Source organism: Choloepus didactylus, chromosome 4 (genome assembly GCF_015220235.1).
Source record: "Choloepus didactylus isolate mChoDid1 chromosome 4, mChoDid1.pri, whole genome shotgun sequence".
NCBI lineage: Eukaryota > Metazoa > Chordata > Mammalia > Pilosa > Megalonychidae > Choloepus > Choloepus didactylus.
The window spans coordinates 35,344,679-35,362,287 of record NC_051310.1 but is presented as its reverse complement, the minus strand read 5'-3'; the positions used below and the strand labels follow the sequence as shown (position 1 = coordinate 35,362,287).

General features: G+C 46.1%; 1 pseudogene; it reads right to left on the bottom strand.

The window, feature by feature from the left end:
• Positions 1–14,490: 14,490 nt before the first annotated feature.
• Positions 14,491–15,254, bottom strand: LOC119533180 (annotated as a pseudogene).
• Between the last annotated feature and the right edge of the window lie 2,355 nt (positions 15,255–17,609).

The following is a 17,609-nucleotide window of genomic DNA, read 5'->3' as shown; positions in this document are numbered from 1 at the left end:
GTATGTGAATATATCTCAATAAAACAATTTTTAAAAAAATACAGAAAAATTGAGGGAAAGTTTAAAATATTTACAGATAAACAGACAGAGAGTTCGTAAACAGGAGACTTCCTCTACAAGAAGCACTAAAGGGAGTGCTGTAGACAGATAGGAAAAGACAGGAGAGAGAGATTTGGAAAAGAGTGTAGAAATGAAGATATCAGGAGATAGAAAGAGGGTAGAGATCAGGTATTTGATGCTGAAGAAGTATATGTTCAAGAGGATTGATTGTATAGATCCAGAGATGGATAGCACAATACTGTGTGATGGTACACAATATTGTAAGTACACTGAAAAAAAGATGACTGTGAACACAGTTGAAAGAAGGTGGTCAGGGGTATTATGACACCAGAAGGAAAGATAGACTATTGTTCTAGTTTGCTATTGCTGCCAGAGTACAAAACACCAGAAATGGATTTGCTTTTATAAAGGGGGAGGGGGGGTGTGTTTGGTTATAAAGTTACAGTTTTAAGGCCATAAAGCATCCATCAACAGAGGGTACCTTCACTGAAGAAAAGCCATTGGTGTCCGGAAAACCTCTGTTAGCTGGGAAGGCATGTGGCTGGCGTCTGCTCCCTCCAGGTTGTGTTTCAAAATGGTGTTCTCCAAAATGTCTGCATCAGCTTCCAACAGCCATCTACAAAATGTCTGTCTCAGCTCCAGCCAGCTGTGAGTCCTTCTGTCTGAGCTTATATAGTGCTCCAGTAAACTAAACGAGGCCCATGCTGAATGGGTGGGGCCACGCTTCCATTGAAATTATCCGATCAGAATTATCACCTACAGTTGGGTGGGTCACATCTCCATGGACACTGAACCAATAGGTTCCAACCCAATCGACACTAATATGTCTGCCCCCACAAGAATATGGCTTTTTAAAGAATATGGCTTTTTAAAGAATATGGCTTTTTCTGGGGGACATAAGTATACAAACCAGCACAACTGTAAAGACTGGGACTGTATAACCTAGTGAAACCTAGACTGGTCAGTGAGTGTGATTAAATATACAAATATAAGATTGTTTTTTGCATGAGGGAGCAGAAAGAAGGAATGAAGGTGTAAGGTATGCAACTAAGTGAATGGACCATGAGGACAATAGGTTGAGTGAATAAACCAGAAATGAAAAGACAAACATTATAATGCCTCACTAATATGGACTAATAATAATGTGCAAACTCTGAGAATTGAATTTGGGAGCATGGGTTATCAAAGGAAGGCTTATGTAAAGGTTCCTAGATTGTAAGCTCTTACAGCAGTCACATCTATTCATGAGTTGTAACAGTTATTTCTAAAGTTTGAGATTCTGAGCTGTTTGTGATGTGGTTGGTCCCTGGAGCTTTGGGTATATGTGTGGTGCATGGGACTCAGAACCAGAGTTTGGCAGCTGTGAGTGTCAGCATTGCCCCATGAATCAACTGTTAAAGAGGCTGAAAAGTAGATCAGACTTTGATTGGAGATATGAATGAAATGGACTTGGTTGAAATTGGGGTAGATCAGACTAAAGGGTAGAGAATGATATTAACTGTGTTTTAAAACTTTGGCTTCTGTGTTTTAAAACTTTGGGACCAAAGGAAGAGATGTTTATTTGTTGTAAATCTATATTTTCTGTAGCACATTATATAATTTCACTTGTATTGTCAGTTTACTCAAATACCGTAATTACATGGAATCTTGACTACAGAGTGAGATCATGTTGGTTTGTATAGGTTAGCATGAAGCCCCGATATAACCCATAGTAATTTAGACAGAGAATAAAAAGTATTTGCAAAACCCCCTTGAGGGACTGGGGGAAAATGCGGAAATATTAAACCTCCCCAGCTGGGAATTCCTGATATTATTGCAAGCACTGGGGACTACCAGCTTAGTAGGCTGAGACCTCGATCTTGGGGCTTGCCTTTATGAAGCTTGTTACTGCAAAGGAGAGGTTAAGCCTACTCATAATTGTTTAAGAGTCACCACCAGAGGACTCTTTTGTTGCTCAGATGTGGCCTCTCTCTCTAAGCCAACTCAGCAGGTAAACTCATTGCCCTCCCACCTACATGGGACATGACTCCCAGAGATGCAAATCTCCGTGGCAAGGTGGGTTGTGACTCCCAGGGATGAGCCTTGACCCTGCATCATGTGATTGAGAAAGACTTCTGGACCAAAAGGGGGAAGAGATATGAAACAAAATAGTTTCAGTGGCTGAGAGATTTCAAATGGAGTCAAGAGGTCATTCTGGAAGTAACTCTTATGCGTTATATAGATATCCCTCTTTAGTGTTTAGTTTATCAGAACAGATAGAAGGAAATATCTGAAACTGTTGAAATGCAATCCAGAATCCTTGATTCTTGAGGGTGAGTGTATAGCTATATGGCTTATATGGTGTGACCATGTGATTGTGAAAACCTATGGCTCATACCCCCTTTACCCAGTGTATGGGCAAATGTGTAGAAAAATGGGGACAAAAAGTAAGAGGAGGGTTATGGGACATTTTGAGTGTTCTTTTTGCTTTTAATTGTATTCTTATTTTTTGGAGTAATAAAAATGTTCAAAAATTGATTCTGGTGGTGAATGCACAACTATATGATGATACTATGAACAGTTGTTTTACACTTTGGATGACTGTATAGTATGTGAATATATTTCAATAAGAAAATGGTTTTTTAAAAAAGAAAACAATAGATGAACACAAAGGGAATATCAGTAGAGAGAAGGAAATGATGAAAAGGAATGAAACAGCTGAAGAACACAGCAATAGAAATTTAAAATTCCCTGGAGAAGTTCAACAGCAGATTGGAGCTGGCAAAAGAAAGATCCAGTGAACTTGAAGATAAAACAAGTGAAATCATTCAGTTTGAGGAGCAGAAAAAAGAAAGAACAAAGGAAAGTGAATAGAGCCTGTGGAACCTGTGGGATTCCATCAAGCATACTAATATATGCATTGTAGGAGCCTGTTCTAGTTTGCTAATGCTGCCGGAATGCAAAACACCAGAGATGGACTGGCTTTTATAAAAGGGGGCTTATCTGGTTATACAGCTACAGTCTTAAGGCCATAAAATTTCCAAGGTAACACATCAGCAATTGGGTACCTTCACTGGAGGATGGCCAATGGTGTCCAGAAAACCTCTGTTAGCTGGGAAGGCACGTGGCTGGTGTCTGCTCCAAAGTTCTGGTTTCAAAATGGCTTTCTCCCTGGACGTTCCTCTCTAGGCTGCAGTTCCTCAAAAATGTCACTCTTAGTTGCACTTGGGGTATTTGTCCTCTCTTAGCTTCTCTGGAGCAAGAGTCTACTTTCAACGGTCATCTTCAAACTGTCTCTCATCTGCAGCTCCTGTGCTTTCTTCAAAGTGTCCCTCTTGGCTGTTGCTCCTCTTCAGAATGTCACTCACAGCTGCACTGAGTTCCTTCTGTTTGTCAGCTCATTTAAATGGCTCCAGCGATTGAATTTAGACCCACCCTGAATGGGTGGGGTTACACCTCCATGGAAATTATCCAATCAGAATCATAACCCACAGTTGGGTGGGGCACATCTCCATAGAAACACTCAAAGAATTCCAAGCTAATCAGCACTAAAATGTCTACCCCAGAAGATTGCATCAAAGAATATGGCTTTTTCTGGGGAACATAATACATTCAAACTGGCACAGAGCCCCAGAAGGAGAATAAAGAAGGGAGCAAGTAGAGTATTCGAAGAAATATGTTTGAAAGCTTCCCAAATCTAATGAAAGACATGAATATACACATCCAAGATGCTCAATGAAATCCGAACAGGATAAACCCAAATAGCTCCACACCACGACATATTATAATCAAACTGATTAGTACCAAAGATACTCTTCTCTTGAAAATTGCAAGACAGAATTAATATGCCATGTAAAAGGGAGTCTCAATAAGACTCATTAAGTATTGATTTCTCATCAGAAACCTTGGAAACAGAAAGGCAGTAGGATGACATATTTAAAGGGCTGAAAGCAAAAAATTGCCAACCAAGAATTCCATAACCAGCAAAACAATTTTTCAAAATGAGGGTGAGATTAAGGCATTCCCAGATAAACAAGAGCTGAGGGAATCCATCACCACTAGATTAGCCCTACAAGCAATGCTAAAGAGAGTTCTGCAGGTTGAAAGGAAAGGATAATAGTCAACAGATTAATAAAGATTCTAGTAAAGTAATAACATGGTAATATAAATGCTAGTGCTATTGTATTTTTGGTTTGCAACTCCACTTTTACTTCCTACTTGTTCTAAAAGGCAAATGCATAAAATGTAATGATATATCAGAGGTTTGGGCGCATAAGGGATACACTTAATTTGTGAGGAGAACTACATCAAGGTGGGGGGACAGAAGGGTGTAGGAACATAGTTTGTGTATACTATTGAAGTTAAGTTGGTATCAAAGCAAATGAGATTATTATAGATTTTGGATGTTAGATTTAAACCCCATGGTAACCACAAAGAAAATATCAGAAAATCATGCAAGCTCATAGAGACACAGATTAGAGTACAGTTGCCAGTGGCCAAGGTCCAGGGAAATGGGGAATTAAATCATAATGTATGTATGGTTTCTGCTCGGAGGGATGGGAAAATTTTCACAATGGAAGGTGATGAGGGTACCATGACTTTGTCACTATTAATAATCTTACTAACTAGAAGTGGTTGAGATGGGAAGGTTTATGTTGTATATATGTTCTCACAATTAAAAAAAAGAAAAAAAGAGAGAAAGAGCAACTGTAATGGTTAGTTTCATGTGTCAACTTGGCCAGGTGATGGTACCCAGGTGTGTGGTCAAACAAGCACTGGCCTAATCATTACTGCAAGGACATTTGTGGCTGGTTAATAAACCAGAAGGCTGGTTTATTAAATCATCAGTCAGTTGGCTGCAGCTGTGACTGATTATGTCAACGAAGGGCACATCTTCCACAATGAGAGAATGCAATCAGATGGATTTAATCCAATCAGTTGAAGACTTTTAAGTAAGATAGAGGACCTTCACTTCTTCGGCTAGCCAGCAAAGTGTTTCCTGAGTAGTTCTTCGGAATTGCCAGTTTATTGCCTGAGGAGTTCATCAGACACCCTCATTAGAGTTGCCAATTTGCTGCCTGCTCTACAGAATTTGGACTTGGGCATCCCCACAGTTAAGTGAGATGCTTTTATAAAATCTTTTATTTAGATATCTCTTGTTGATTCTGTTTCCCTAGAGAACCCTAACTAATACCGGAAGTAGTTCTTGAGAAACAGAATCTTAAAATGGGCTTTTACAATTGGTTTTCTTCTATGATTAGATTCAAAGGCTCTAATGACTCCATTTCCAACAATCTTGATAGCACCGACAGCCCATGGTGTGAGGTGGCAGTGGAGATACACAAAATATCCCCATTTTATTCTCCTAATCATACTCTTGTATGAAGCAAGGCTCCGGATGACAGTGTTTTTGACACCTTAACAGAGTTTTGCAGAGTTACGAGGTATAATAATGTTGGCTGGTTGCTCTCAGATACACTGGGTAAAGTTATGAGAAAGGGATGAGCTAAAGGCTTCAAATTTGAAGCTTAAGTGCCGTATGACAGATATGAAGGTTTCTATGTGTGCCCTGAAAGAAAATATTATTTCCTGTGGCCGCAGACTTGAGATTTCTGAAAACCAGACCCAGAGTCTTGTTGTGCAAGTAGCAGATTTACAACATAAACTAAAATCTCAGCCTTGGATGGAGCTCTCTACTGGTATGCCACATGGTATGTCCCCTAGCTCTACTTGGTTAGGGAAGCAGAAGCTAGATTAAGATGAAAAAACAATTTGAAAAAAATACATATATATACATATTTTGTGTGTGTGTGTGTGTGTGTGTGTGTGTGTGTATTAAATCTACCCAGCAATGTAATGAATCTGTTTTAAAGCAGTGAGTTCTCTGAAGCTGGAGGAATGAAGAGGTTGGATCACTATCTGCTGGGAATTCATTAGGTAGTTTGCGGTCGCAGTTGATTCGTCTGGGGGGGGGGCGGCCGGTTGCTGAACCCTCGGCTCTCGGCGTTGCTCGGAGGGTACCGGCGGCGGGGGCTCTTTCCCGGAGGCGAGGGCGAGGCGGGGGACTGGGCCCGGTCCCCGGCGGAGGCGTGCAAGGTGTGGAGGGCGGCGAGAAGGAACAGGCGGGACACGTTTCTTTTAGGGTGAAGAAGCCAAGAGAGTTTATTAGGGGTGAGCACAGGTTATATAGGCTGGCATAGAGGGCGGGGGTTGTTACAAGTCAATGCTGAGGGGATAAAGGCTAGGATTGGTTCTGAGAGGGTGCGGAGGTTAGGATTGGTTCTAAGAGAGCACGGAGGTTGTTTGAAAAGGGGCGGGAGTTGCTCTGGCAACGGTGTCTGGCAACAATGTATGCACACTGGTGGTGATGGGAGTTGCACTGGCAACGGGGAGTGTCCGGGCAAGATAAGGGGGTGGGGAAAAGGCGGTTCCCTCTGGCAAGCCTCCCCTAACGGTGGTATTTTGGGTGAGGAAATGGGGCCTGCTTCCGGCCTCACTTTCCCAGGCCTGGGGGGCTGTGGAGGGCGCTGTCGCCCGTGCCCACCACCCTCCCCAGGGGCGGATCTGGTCCCCTGGCCCAGGCCCGCCAAGTTGAAGCACGTAATCAGTGTCCCGCATTTCCCCCTTCTTTTCTAATTGAAGGAAGAAGCTTACCGGAGAGGTCCGCTAAGGGATGAGGGAAGGGGGAGGCCGGGGAGGGGAAAAGGGATTGACGGTGGCTCAGCGAGGCTGGAGCTCGGCGTTGGTGTGGCGCCCGGGCGCTCGACAGGGGCCTTGCTGCTTGCGGGATGGACGAGGGTGGCGACGCTGCGGAGGGTTAGCTTCTTCAGTGGAGGCAAGTTGTTGATACTGGACTTGCACAAATGATGAGAGGACAGCATTGGTATTGGCCTGGCTTTTAGCAAGTTGGCGAAGTCTGCGGATAACCCAGGGTCCTAGGGTGAGAGCTAGAATAATTATTAGTAGGGGGCCTATGAGGGGGAGGAGGTAAGGGAGGGGGGAGGTAAAGATGTGGGACCAATAGTTGGCAGCTTCACGGTCCCTTTTGCGTTGTTCTAGTCCCTCTCGTACTTTCTTTAGGCTGTCTTCGGCGAGACCTGTGGAATTGGCATAGACACAGCATTCTTCTCCTAGAGCGGCGCAAAGGCCTCCTTCTTTGAGGAGAAGAAGGTCGAGACCTTGGCGGTTTTGGAGCACTACCTCAGAGAGGGAGTTAACAGAATTTTTAAGATGGGAAATAGCGTTTTGTAGGTGACGAATGTCCTCGTCAACAGCCGCCCGGAGGTGAGTTAGGGCGGAACCTTGACTGGCTAACGCAGCGATTCCGGTGCCAGCGCCTGCAAGACCTAGGAGGGAGGCAATTGTGAGGGCGGTGATGGGCTTTCGCTTTTGCAGAGGGGCAGGAGCTGCAGTTCTTTCCAGGCGGAGGAAGAAGTCTTCCTCGCTGTGGTATAGGACCCTAGGGATAAGGACAATTAGGAGGCAAGTTTCATTAGTTGTATTGAGGGTTTGCACGTTAAGGCAGGGGGTAAGTCCTGTAGAGGAGCAGAGCCATTGGGAGGAGTTGTGGGGAATAAGAAACTTGGCAGAGCTGCTGGGAGATGAATAGTTGGCACAAGCTGTGAGGTTGGGAGAGTTACTTGAGCGAGGGCGGATGCACTTTCCTGTAAAGGAGACCGAATGAAAGGTTAGGGGGATGGCAGAGGTATTCCAATTGCATTCCAAGGGGCTGTTTTCTGTATTTTTTGAAAAGGAAAGGTTGGAGGCAACTGGCTCATACAGGGGGGAGGAAGTGGAGAGGCAAAGCCAACAAGAGGAGGTAAGATTGGGGTTGGAGGAATTCACTGAGGCGAAGGCCGCTTGGATAAGGCCGAGGAGGGGAGAGGAGTAACGAGAGGGGGGTAGGAAAGGTTGGGGTGGTGGGGTTGGCGATGCGTTGTTTGCAGCTGAGGTGCGGCTGGTTGGAGCTGAGGTGCGGCTGGAGGGCTGTGGAAAAAGGGGGTTCACTCGGACTGGGGTCCAGGCCCAGGTGTACTGTTGTCATCTGGTGCACTAGGTTGCGGAGACGACGGCATTCTCGTCTCATTAGACGCGTGGTTGCTGGTGGCGGGCCGGATTGCCCTTCCTGGGATCCAGATTGGTTGTGCTGCATCATCTGGGAAAACACAAGCAAACCCGCGCCCCTGGGCGAGGAGTGGGGAGGGACCCTTCCAGGCATTATTCTCTGGGTCCTTCCAGTAAACCATCGGGGCCTGGGTGGGCCTATACGAGGGCCCCCAATGTTTATGTAGGGGCGAAAGCCCATCCTGATTGAATGTGAGTAGATTAAGGTGAATAAGGGCTGCTATGATAAGGTCCCCTGGAGTTGCCTGGGGGAGCATTGCCCTTTCTTTTTCAATTTGTGTTTTTAAGCGGCGATGGACTGCTTTTACAATGGCTTGCCCCTGAGGATTATAGGGGATGCCGAAATGATGGGTAATGTTATATAACTGAAGAAAGGCTGCAAAGGAGGCACTGCGATAGGCAGGCCCATTGTCTGTTTTTAGGTCCCAGGGGACTCCCATGAAGAGAATTGCTTGTCTTAGGGCCTTGATACAGTGTTTGGCCATTTCCCCGGCGAGGGGGACTGCATAACACATGGCCGAGAAGGTGTCAATTATTACATGCACATATTTGAGGCGTCCAAAGGACGGAACGTGAGTTACATCCATTTGCCATCTAGAATTGGGTTTTAGGCCTCGTGGGTTGACTCCCTGAGGTTGCAGGGGGCCAAGCGGCGCGAAGGGCGCACAAGTTGCGCAATTGCGGACAAGATGTTTACAGGTGTCTAGGGGGAGGCCACATAGATGATGTAACGACGTAGCCGAAAAGTGAAACCTGGAATGCAATAACTTGGCCTGGTTAACAGCATCCCCCGGAGGGGCTGCTGTGTGGGTTAGCATAGCTTGGGTATTCTGAGGTGAGACCGCTTGGTCTACTATACTATTGCCATTAGCCAGGGGCCCCGGAAGGCCTGAGTGACTACGAATGTGGCTAATGAACCAAGGATCCTGTCGATGCTCCAGGATGCTTCTGAGGTCAGAAAGTGCTTTATCAATGGCCGAGTCTCCCGGGAAAAAGGTGGAAAACGCGAAGACTCGGCAGACCTGATACGTGTAGAGGCTGTCTGTGAAAATGTTTACTGGGTGGTTACAGTGGGTGTTTAGCGCGTATGACACTGCCAGAATTTCCCCCACTTGGACTGAATGAAGGTTGACATAACTGAATAGGTGGGGTTCTGGGTGGTCCTGGGAATAAGAGAGGAAGGCGAAACGGGTTTTGGAGGCGTCAGTGAAGACGGTAGTGGCACCCGGGATGGGTGCAGAGGAGGGGAAAGGATGGAAGGGGCTGCGGAAGGGAAGCTTGGCGAGCCCCTGTAACAGTCGATGGCTAGGATAGTGGCAGCTGAATTCCCCCTGAAATCCTTCTAAGAGGATTTGCATGTCCGGGTTATCACGTATAAGCAGGCGGGTTTGGCCTGCGTCCAGGGGCCAAACAATTTTTTCCAGCGGCTCTCCAAATACATGAACAGCCAGAGTGACTAGATCTGAAGCTAGGCTGATCCAGAGCCGCACTGCGGGGCAAATTTTCCTAAGCCGGCTTTTAGCAGGGTGCACCCAAAGTAGAGGGCCTTCCTGCCACAGGCAGCCCATAGGTGTGCCGGGCGTAAAAAGGATGAGTGCTATAAGATTGCCCTCTCTAGTGCTGAACCTGTTGAGACAGCAGGCGGCAAGCGCCTTGTTAATAGCGGCAATGGCTTCCTTTGCCTCCTGGCTGAGCTTAATGCGCCGGGACATTGCTAGCGGCAGGGCTTCAGGGACACTCAGCAGCATAAAGAGTGGTTGGAGCTGCGCGGTGGTGATTGGCAACGCAGAGCGGAGCCAATTGATCTGGCCACAGAGCTGTTGGAGCTCAGTGATAGTGACCCGATCCGGTATGTCCAGCTGGGGAGCGGACGGGGCAATGGTTTTATCAATACTAAACCCTAAGAAGGCTAATGGAGGCACAATTTGAACTTTTTCGGGCTGAACCGTAAGGCCGAGGTCAGCTAAATTAGTGGTGAGGTCTTTAAGGATTAGAGGAAGCGCCTCGGCGTCCTCAGAGGCCACCAAGATGTCATCCATGTAATGGATGAGCATGGCCCACTTTCGCAGGGGGGCCAGTGCGTGATTAACATACATTTGGCAGATGGCCAGACTGTTACGCATCCCTTGAGGGAGGACTTTCCATTGGTACCTGCTAGCCGCGCCCGCGTGATTGGGGACGGGAACTGTAAAGGCAAAGCGCGGGCGGTCTCGCTTATGTAGTGGGATGGAAAAGAAACAGTCTTGATGTCAATGGTGGCTACGTGATAGTGGGCTGGGATGGCCACCGGATGGGGGAGACCAGACTGCGGGGAACCCATGGGAAGAATATGCTTATTGATCTCCCGCAGATCATGGAGGAGCCTAAATTTCCCTGTGGCTTTTTTATGAATAACAAATACTGGCAAATTATAGGGACTAGCAGAAGGTTCTATGTGGCCTGCGTCTAATTGTTCTTGAACAAGGGCTTGGAGTGCAACTAATTTGTGTGTGGGAAGGGGCCACTGCTCTACCCATATAGGTTCCTCAGTATCCCACTGCAGAGGAACGGGCGCTGGAGGTGTTAAACGAGCAGTGGCGCACATTATTGGGGGGGGCTGCGTGGTAAGCACTGCCCCAGAGGCGGCGAGGATATCACAGCCCCATAAAATTTGGTCTATGGTGTGGAGGAACAACGGGCGGAAGATGCCCGAGTGGCCTTATTTATCCTCCCACTTAATGGGTCCCATGGCCTGAAGAGAAGTGGAGGTACCGGTGGCTCCTACTACCGAGGGACCATCGAGAACCATGCACATGGTAGCATACTGAACGGGCATGCAAGAGACTTCTGCCCCTGAATCGAGCGTGCCCGTGTACCATTGCCCCCCTATTCTTAATTTACGAGTAGGCTTTTCCGGAGTGATAGGGACTGTCCAGAGAAGCGTTTTATTGCCAGTGAGGTGATGAGTTTTATTAGAACCGGCCGGCACGCTGCCTCTTAGGGGCGGGGCTGAGGCTTGCCCCGCTTGGAGTTTAAAGCTTGCTCAGCGCCTTGGCGCTGATTGACACCGGGGCAGCGGCAGAGGGTTTTGGGGTTATTTTTGCAATCGCGCGCCCAGTGATAGCCACGCTGGCAGCGTGGGCAAGGAGTGGGAGGGGGGCGCCCATTGCGCGGCATGAAAGGCGGGCGGTTGACCTCCGCATTGGGGCACTCCCGGGCAAAATGGCCGCTCTGCCCGCACTTAAAGCAACCGGTGGTGGCGGCTAAGGCGGCAGTGACAGCACCAGAGACAGCCTGGGCTAGGGACGCGACAGCTGGGTCAAAGGCGCTGCAGGCAAGTACCCAATCGTGCAGGCTCTTCTCCCGTAAGGGAAGAATAGCCTGCTTGCAAGGGGGACTGGCTCCCTCTAGAATGAGTTCTCGAGCGAGAGCCAATTGGGCCTGGGGATCACTAACCTTCCGAGCGCAGGTTTCTTCAACCCTAGAGACAAAGGTGGCAAAAGGCTCATTTGGCTCCTGGAGGAGCTTGGTGAATTTGGTAGGCCGACAGGCGGAACAGCTGGCAAAAGCTTGCAAGGCGATTCCCCGAAGGATAGGCCAAAAGGTGGCAGGTGCATTAATATAAGCAGATGCATTTATAAACGCTCCCGTGCCCAAGTAAGCTTCGGGGTGATGATAGACTCCAGTGGCTGCGTCTTGCTCGCTTTGCCTAGCTGCTTCTGCCTGGAAGTGGGCACGCCAATCAACGAACTGGCCGGGGTTAAGGATGGTAGGGGCAAGTGAGGCCCAGTCCTGGGGGAGGCAAAAGTCCATGGCGATATCCTGCAGTAATTGGGAAGCATATGGGCTACCTAACCCGTCTTCCTTAACGGCCCTGCGAAGCTGCTTGATAATATCTGAATCAATGGGATACCAGTCGTACGGTTTCTGCGGTGTGGGGGTAAAGTTAAGGGGAAAGCAGCGAAAAGCGCGAGAGAAAGGAGGACGCGCTTGCAGAGGGCCTGGCACGGGAGTGGGGGCAGGGGCAGCGTTGCCCCAAGGGTTGCCTTGAGGTGTAGAAGGCAGCCAGGGGTTGTTAGTCGGCAGGGTGGGAGGAGCGGCGGCAGCTGCCGGCAGCGGCTCTGAGGGGGAGCTCGCCGAAGGGGGAGGCGGAAGTGGGAGGCCCCAAGCGTCGCAAGATGGCGGCGCGGTAGGCGTGGCTAAGACACAAGATGGCGGACTAGCTCCGCCCTGTGAAAGGGCGGGGCCTAAGGCATAAGATGGCGGACTAACTCCGCCCTGTGAAAGGGCGGGGCCTAAGGCATAAGATGGCAGACTAGCTCCGCCCTGTGAAAGGGCGGGGTAAAGCGCATGCGGTTTCCGCCCGGCTTAGGGCTGACGTCATCACTAGAGCACTTCCTCCCCTCAGTAGAAGAAGGAGGAAGTTCGCCATTTTGGAGCAGTCTGGGGGGGGCGGTTGCAAAGAGGCACACGGCGCCAAACAAAGAAACAAAGACACAAAGGACTACAGCAAAGTAATGGAGGGGAAGAGGGAGAGTGTCAGGAGGAATGGGGGAGATAGGAAGAGAAGACGAAAGGTAGTCGGGGGCAATAGCCAGGGTAATACGGGAAAGGAGGAGCGGCCCGGGCGCGGAGCGGCGAGGGAGAGGCGGCTCCGGACGTGGAGCGGCGAGGGAGAGGCGGCTCTGCGGGGCGGCGAGGGAGAGGCGGCCCTTACCTTGCAGGCGAGGAGAAGGGGAGTTGGAGAGGCGTCCGGGCGAGCGGGTGGTTTACTGGACCGCTGCGTGGAGAGGACCTGCCCCACGTTGGGCGCCAGTTGCGGTCGCAGTTGATTCGTCTGGGGGGGGGGGGCGGCCGGTTGCTGAACCCTCGGCTCTCGGCGTTGCTCAGAGGGTACCGGCGGCGGGGGCTCTTTCCCGGAGGCGAGGGCGAGGCGGGGGACTGGGCCCGGTCCCCGGCGGAGGCGTGCAAGGTGTGGAGGGCGGCGAGAAGGAACAGGCAGGACACGGTTCTTTGAGGATGAAGAAGCCAAGAGAGTTTATTAGGGGTGAGCACAGGTTATATAGGCTGGCATAGAGGGCGGGGGTTGTTACAAGTCAATGCTGAGGGGATAAAGGCTAGGATTGGTTCTGAGAGGGTGCGGAGGTTAGGATTGGTTCTAAGAGAGCACGGAGGTTGTTTGAAAAGGGGCGGGAGTTGCTCTGGCAACGGTGTCTGGCAACAATGTATGCGCACTGGTGGTGATGGGAGTTGCACTGGCAACGGGGAGTGTCCGGGCAAGATAAGGGGGTGGGGAAAAGGCGGTTCCCTCCGGCAAGCCTCCCCTAACGGTGGTATTTTGGGTGAGGAAATGGGGCCTGCTTCCGGCCTCACTTTCCCAGGCCTGGGGGGCTGTGGAGGGCGCTGTCGCCCGTGCCCACCACCCTCCCCAGGGGCGGATCTGGTCCCCTGGCCCAGGCCCGCCAAGTTGAAGCACGTAATCAGTGTCCCGCAGTAGTTGTTTCACATGATCACATGATATTTAAGGTTCCTTCTAACTCTTAAGTTTCTTTAGTCAAACCTGCAGCATATCACTTACAATGGATATTTATATTTCCATGAAAACTCACAATTTAATCAAAAACATGAAAATTACTCTGCCTCTAAAACAAGTTAGAATTTAACAGTGTTAATGGAACAGTACCTCTGTTATCAGTGTTTTTGAGGGGAATACTTTCCCCCTACTTCTCATTAGGGGAAAGGGGACTTCATGGGAGAGAGAAGTATGGGAAGAAGTTCTCTGGACCCTCATTCATTTCTTCCCAACAGAGAGGTGTCTTATGTGATTAACGATATTGGGAAAAGAAACTGAGCATGTGTGGATTCTCTAACCTTGGGAACTTCCCAGTCTCATTATGCAAAGATGGGCCCCCAATCAGGGGGAAGTATTAGGAGACTAATTGGAGAACAAGTCAACCTTGCTCTCTATTTCAGCTTCATCACTAATAAAACTGATATTTCAATCTCCCTCTGACTCCTCTATCTTATCTTTCAATTTGTTCCAAAGTGAAGTGGGGAAGACGGGAGTTACCTGTTGGTGCCCTTAAATCTCACAAGCCTCACAATGCAGCCATAAATTGTAATTGGCTATGGCCATGCTACTTACATTCTGAAATAGCATCCTATTAGTTTTTCAAGTCAGTGAACAATTATATCCTTCTAAAATACAAAAACAATAAAACATTATAATTACATAAAAAGGCCCTCTTTCTTTACTGGCATCAAAAAATTAGGGAATTCTAATTACTCAGTTGTCTATCTCTAGGAAACATTGGCATTTTCCTAGGTTCTACTTTATTGAGAATATTTTTAGTCATAATCTGCAGAAGTTGGTCCTGGGCAATTTGAAGTTAAATCTTCTTTATCTTCATAGGCTGTTCCACACCAAATACAATACAGATGTTCTTCCCTTAAATAACTGGTCAATATATGCAATTTTTCCAGTATACTTAAATCGTCACTCTCATATTCATCTTCATCCTGTTCTTTTTCTTCTGACTCTTCCTCTTCTTCATCCTCTTGTTCAGGCCTCAACCAGTACCATGCCTCTCTGGGAACCTGAACATTCTTCTGGGTGTCCAATTGTTGACAGGCTCACTGGCTTCTCTTAAGATCTCCTTCTAACTTCATTTCGTCTCGCTTAGTCTTAAGTCTCATTTGAAATTGTTCTGTAGCTTTATCTTCGAATCTTTCTTCTGTAGCTTTCTAATTTTTCCTCTGCTTTCCGTTTTAATAAGGCTTCATGACCAATGCCACCTTTCCCAGTTTTGACAATGAGAGGAATCGGTTCAACAATGCCATCTCCAATTTTGCCTGACCACTTTTATAACCCATCTTCTGGAGCAAAGCAAACCCTTTGTTTTCACAGCCTAGTGCATTCTTCAACCCAATGTCACGTCTTTCTTGTTCTTCTATTAAACTCTTCTGCCTATTTTTCAAATTAGCCTCCAGTTGCTTTCTTCTTTTCAATAGGCTTCTCGGATTTGCCTCAGCATTGGCAATCCTGGTCTGATGTCTTCTTGGACATTAATGAAGGAATCAGACATGTAGTCCTCTTCTTCTGCCATCTTCAACTTCAAATGGCAATCATCTGGCAGCTCCACTCCCAGTCAGCTCACAAGAGCCTTTCAGGACTTTCTTAATATAGGATCATGTCATCTGCAAATAGGGGAAGTTTTACTTCTTCCTTTCCAATTTGGATGCCTTTTATTTCTTTTTCTTGCCTAATTGTTCTGGCTAGAACTTCTAGCATCATGTTGAATAGGAGTGATAACAGTGGGCATTCTTGTCTTGTTACTGATCTTGGAGGGAAAGCTTTCAGTCTTTCACCATTGAGTACAATCTTAGCTGTGGGTTTTTCATAAATGCCTTTTATCATATTGAGGAAGTTTCCTTCTATACCTATCTTTTGAAGTGTTTTTATTAAGAAAGGATACTAGATTTGTTGGATGCTTTTTCTTCATCAATTGATATGATCATGTAGTTTTTTTTCCTTTCAATTTGTTAATGTGGTGTATTACATTAATTGATTTTCCTGTGTTCAACCACCCATCATACCTGGAATAAAAGCCACTTGATTGTGATGTAAAATTCTTTTAACGTGATGTTGAATTTGATTTGCAAGTATTTTGTTGAGGATTTTTGCATCCATAGTCATTAGAGAGATTGGTCTGTAATTTTCTTTTCTTGTAGTATCTTTATCTGACTTTGATGTAAGGGTGATGTTAGTTTCATAGAATGAGTTATGTGGTGTTCCCTCCTCTTCAGTTTTTTGGAAAAGTTTGAACAGGATTTTTACTAATTCTTCTTGAAATGATGGTAGATTTCACCCTTGAAGCCATCTGGACCTGGGCTATTCTTTGTTGGGAGGTTTTTGATAACTAATTCAATCTCTTTACTTGCGATTTGTTTGTTGAAGTTTCTATTTCTTCTTGAAATAGTGTATGTTGTTTGTTTGTTTCTATAAAATTGTTCATTTATGTAAGTTGTCTAATTTCTTGGCCTCCAGATGTTCATAGTGTCTTCTCTTGAGCTTCTTTATTTCTGTGGGGTCTGTAATAATGTCCCCATACTCATTCTGATTTTATTTATATACATTTTCTCTCTTTTTCTTTGTCAGTCTAGCTAAGGGTTGTCAATTTTATTGATCTCAAAGAACCAACTTTTGGTTTTGTTGATTCTCTCTATAGTTTTATCATTCTCTGTTTCATTTACTTATGCTCTGATCTTTGTTATTTCTTTCCTTCTGCTTGCTTTGGGATTAGTTAGCTTTCTTTTTCTAATTCCTCCAGGTGTGCAGTTAGGTCTTTGATTTTAGCTCTTCTTTTTAAGTTAAGTGTTTAGGGCTATAAAATTCCCTCTCAGCACTGCCTTCAGTGCATCCCATAAGTTTTGATTATTTGTGGTCTCCTTTGTCTTGAGATATTTACTAATTTCTCTTTCAATTTCTTCTTTAGCCCACTGATTGTTTAAGACTGTGTTGTTTAACCTCCATATATTTATTAATTTTCCCTTTCCCCACCTGTTATTGATGTCAAGCTTCACTCAGTTATGATCAGAGAAAGTGCTTTGTATAATCTCAGCCTTTTTCAATTATTGAGACATGTTTTGTGACCCAACATGTGGTCTATCCTGGAGAATGATCTATAAGCACTTGAAAAGAATGTATATCCTGCTGTTTGGGGCTTCAGTGTTCTGTATGTGTCTGTTAGATCTAGTTCATTTATCGTTTTGTTCAAGTTCTCTGTTTCCTTATTGATCCCCTTATAGATGTTGTATCTGTTGATGAAAGTGATGTATTGAAGTCTCCAACTACTATTGTAGAGGTGTCTATTTTCCCCTTCAGTTTTGCCAGTGTTTGCCTCGTGTATTTTTGGGCACCATGGTTAGATGCATAAACATTTATGGTGTTATTTCTTCTTGGTGGATCACCCCTTTTATTAATATATAATGTCCTTCCTTATCTCTTATAACATTTTTGCATTTAAAGTCTATTTTTGCTGATACTAATACAGCTACCCCAGATCTTTTCTGTTTACTGTTTGCGTGGAATATCTTTTTCCATCCTTTTACTTTCAACCTATTTGTATCTTTTGGTCTAAGTCTCTTTTATTTTTTAATTCATTTTTATTGAGATTGTTCACATACCATATAATAATCCAAAGATCCAAAGTGAACAATCATTTGCCCATTGTACCGTCATATAGCTGTGCATCCATCACCATAACTTTTCGATTTTTAGAACATTTTCATTACTCCAGAAAAGAAATAAAGACAAAAAAGAAAATTCAAATCCTCTCATACCCCTAACTACCCTCCTCTATTATTGACTCATAGTATTGGTATAGCACATTTGTTACTGTTGATGAAAGAATGTTAAAATACTACTAACTGTAGTACATAGTTTGCAATAGGTATATTTTTCCCCA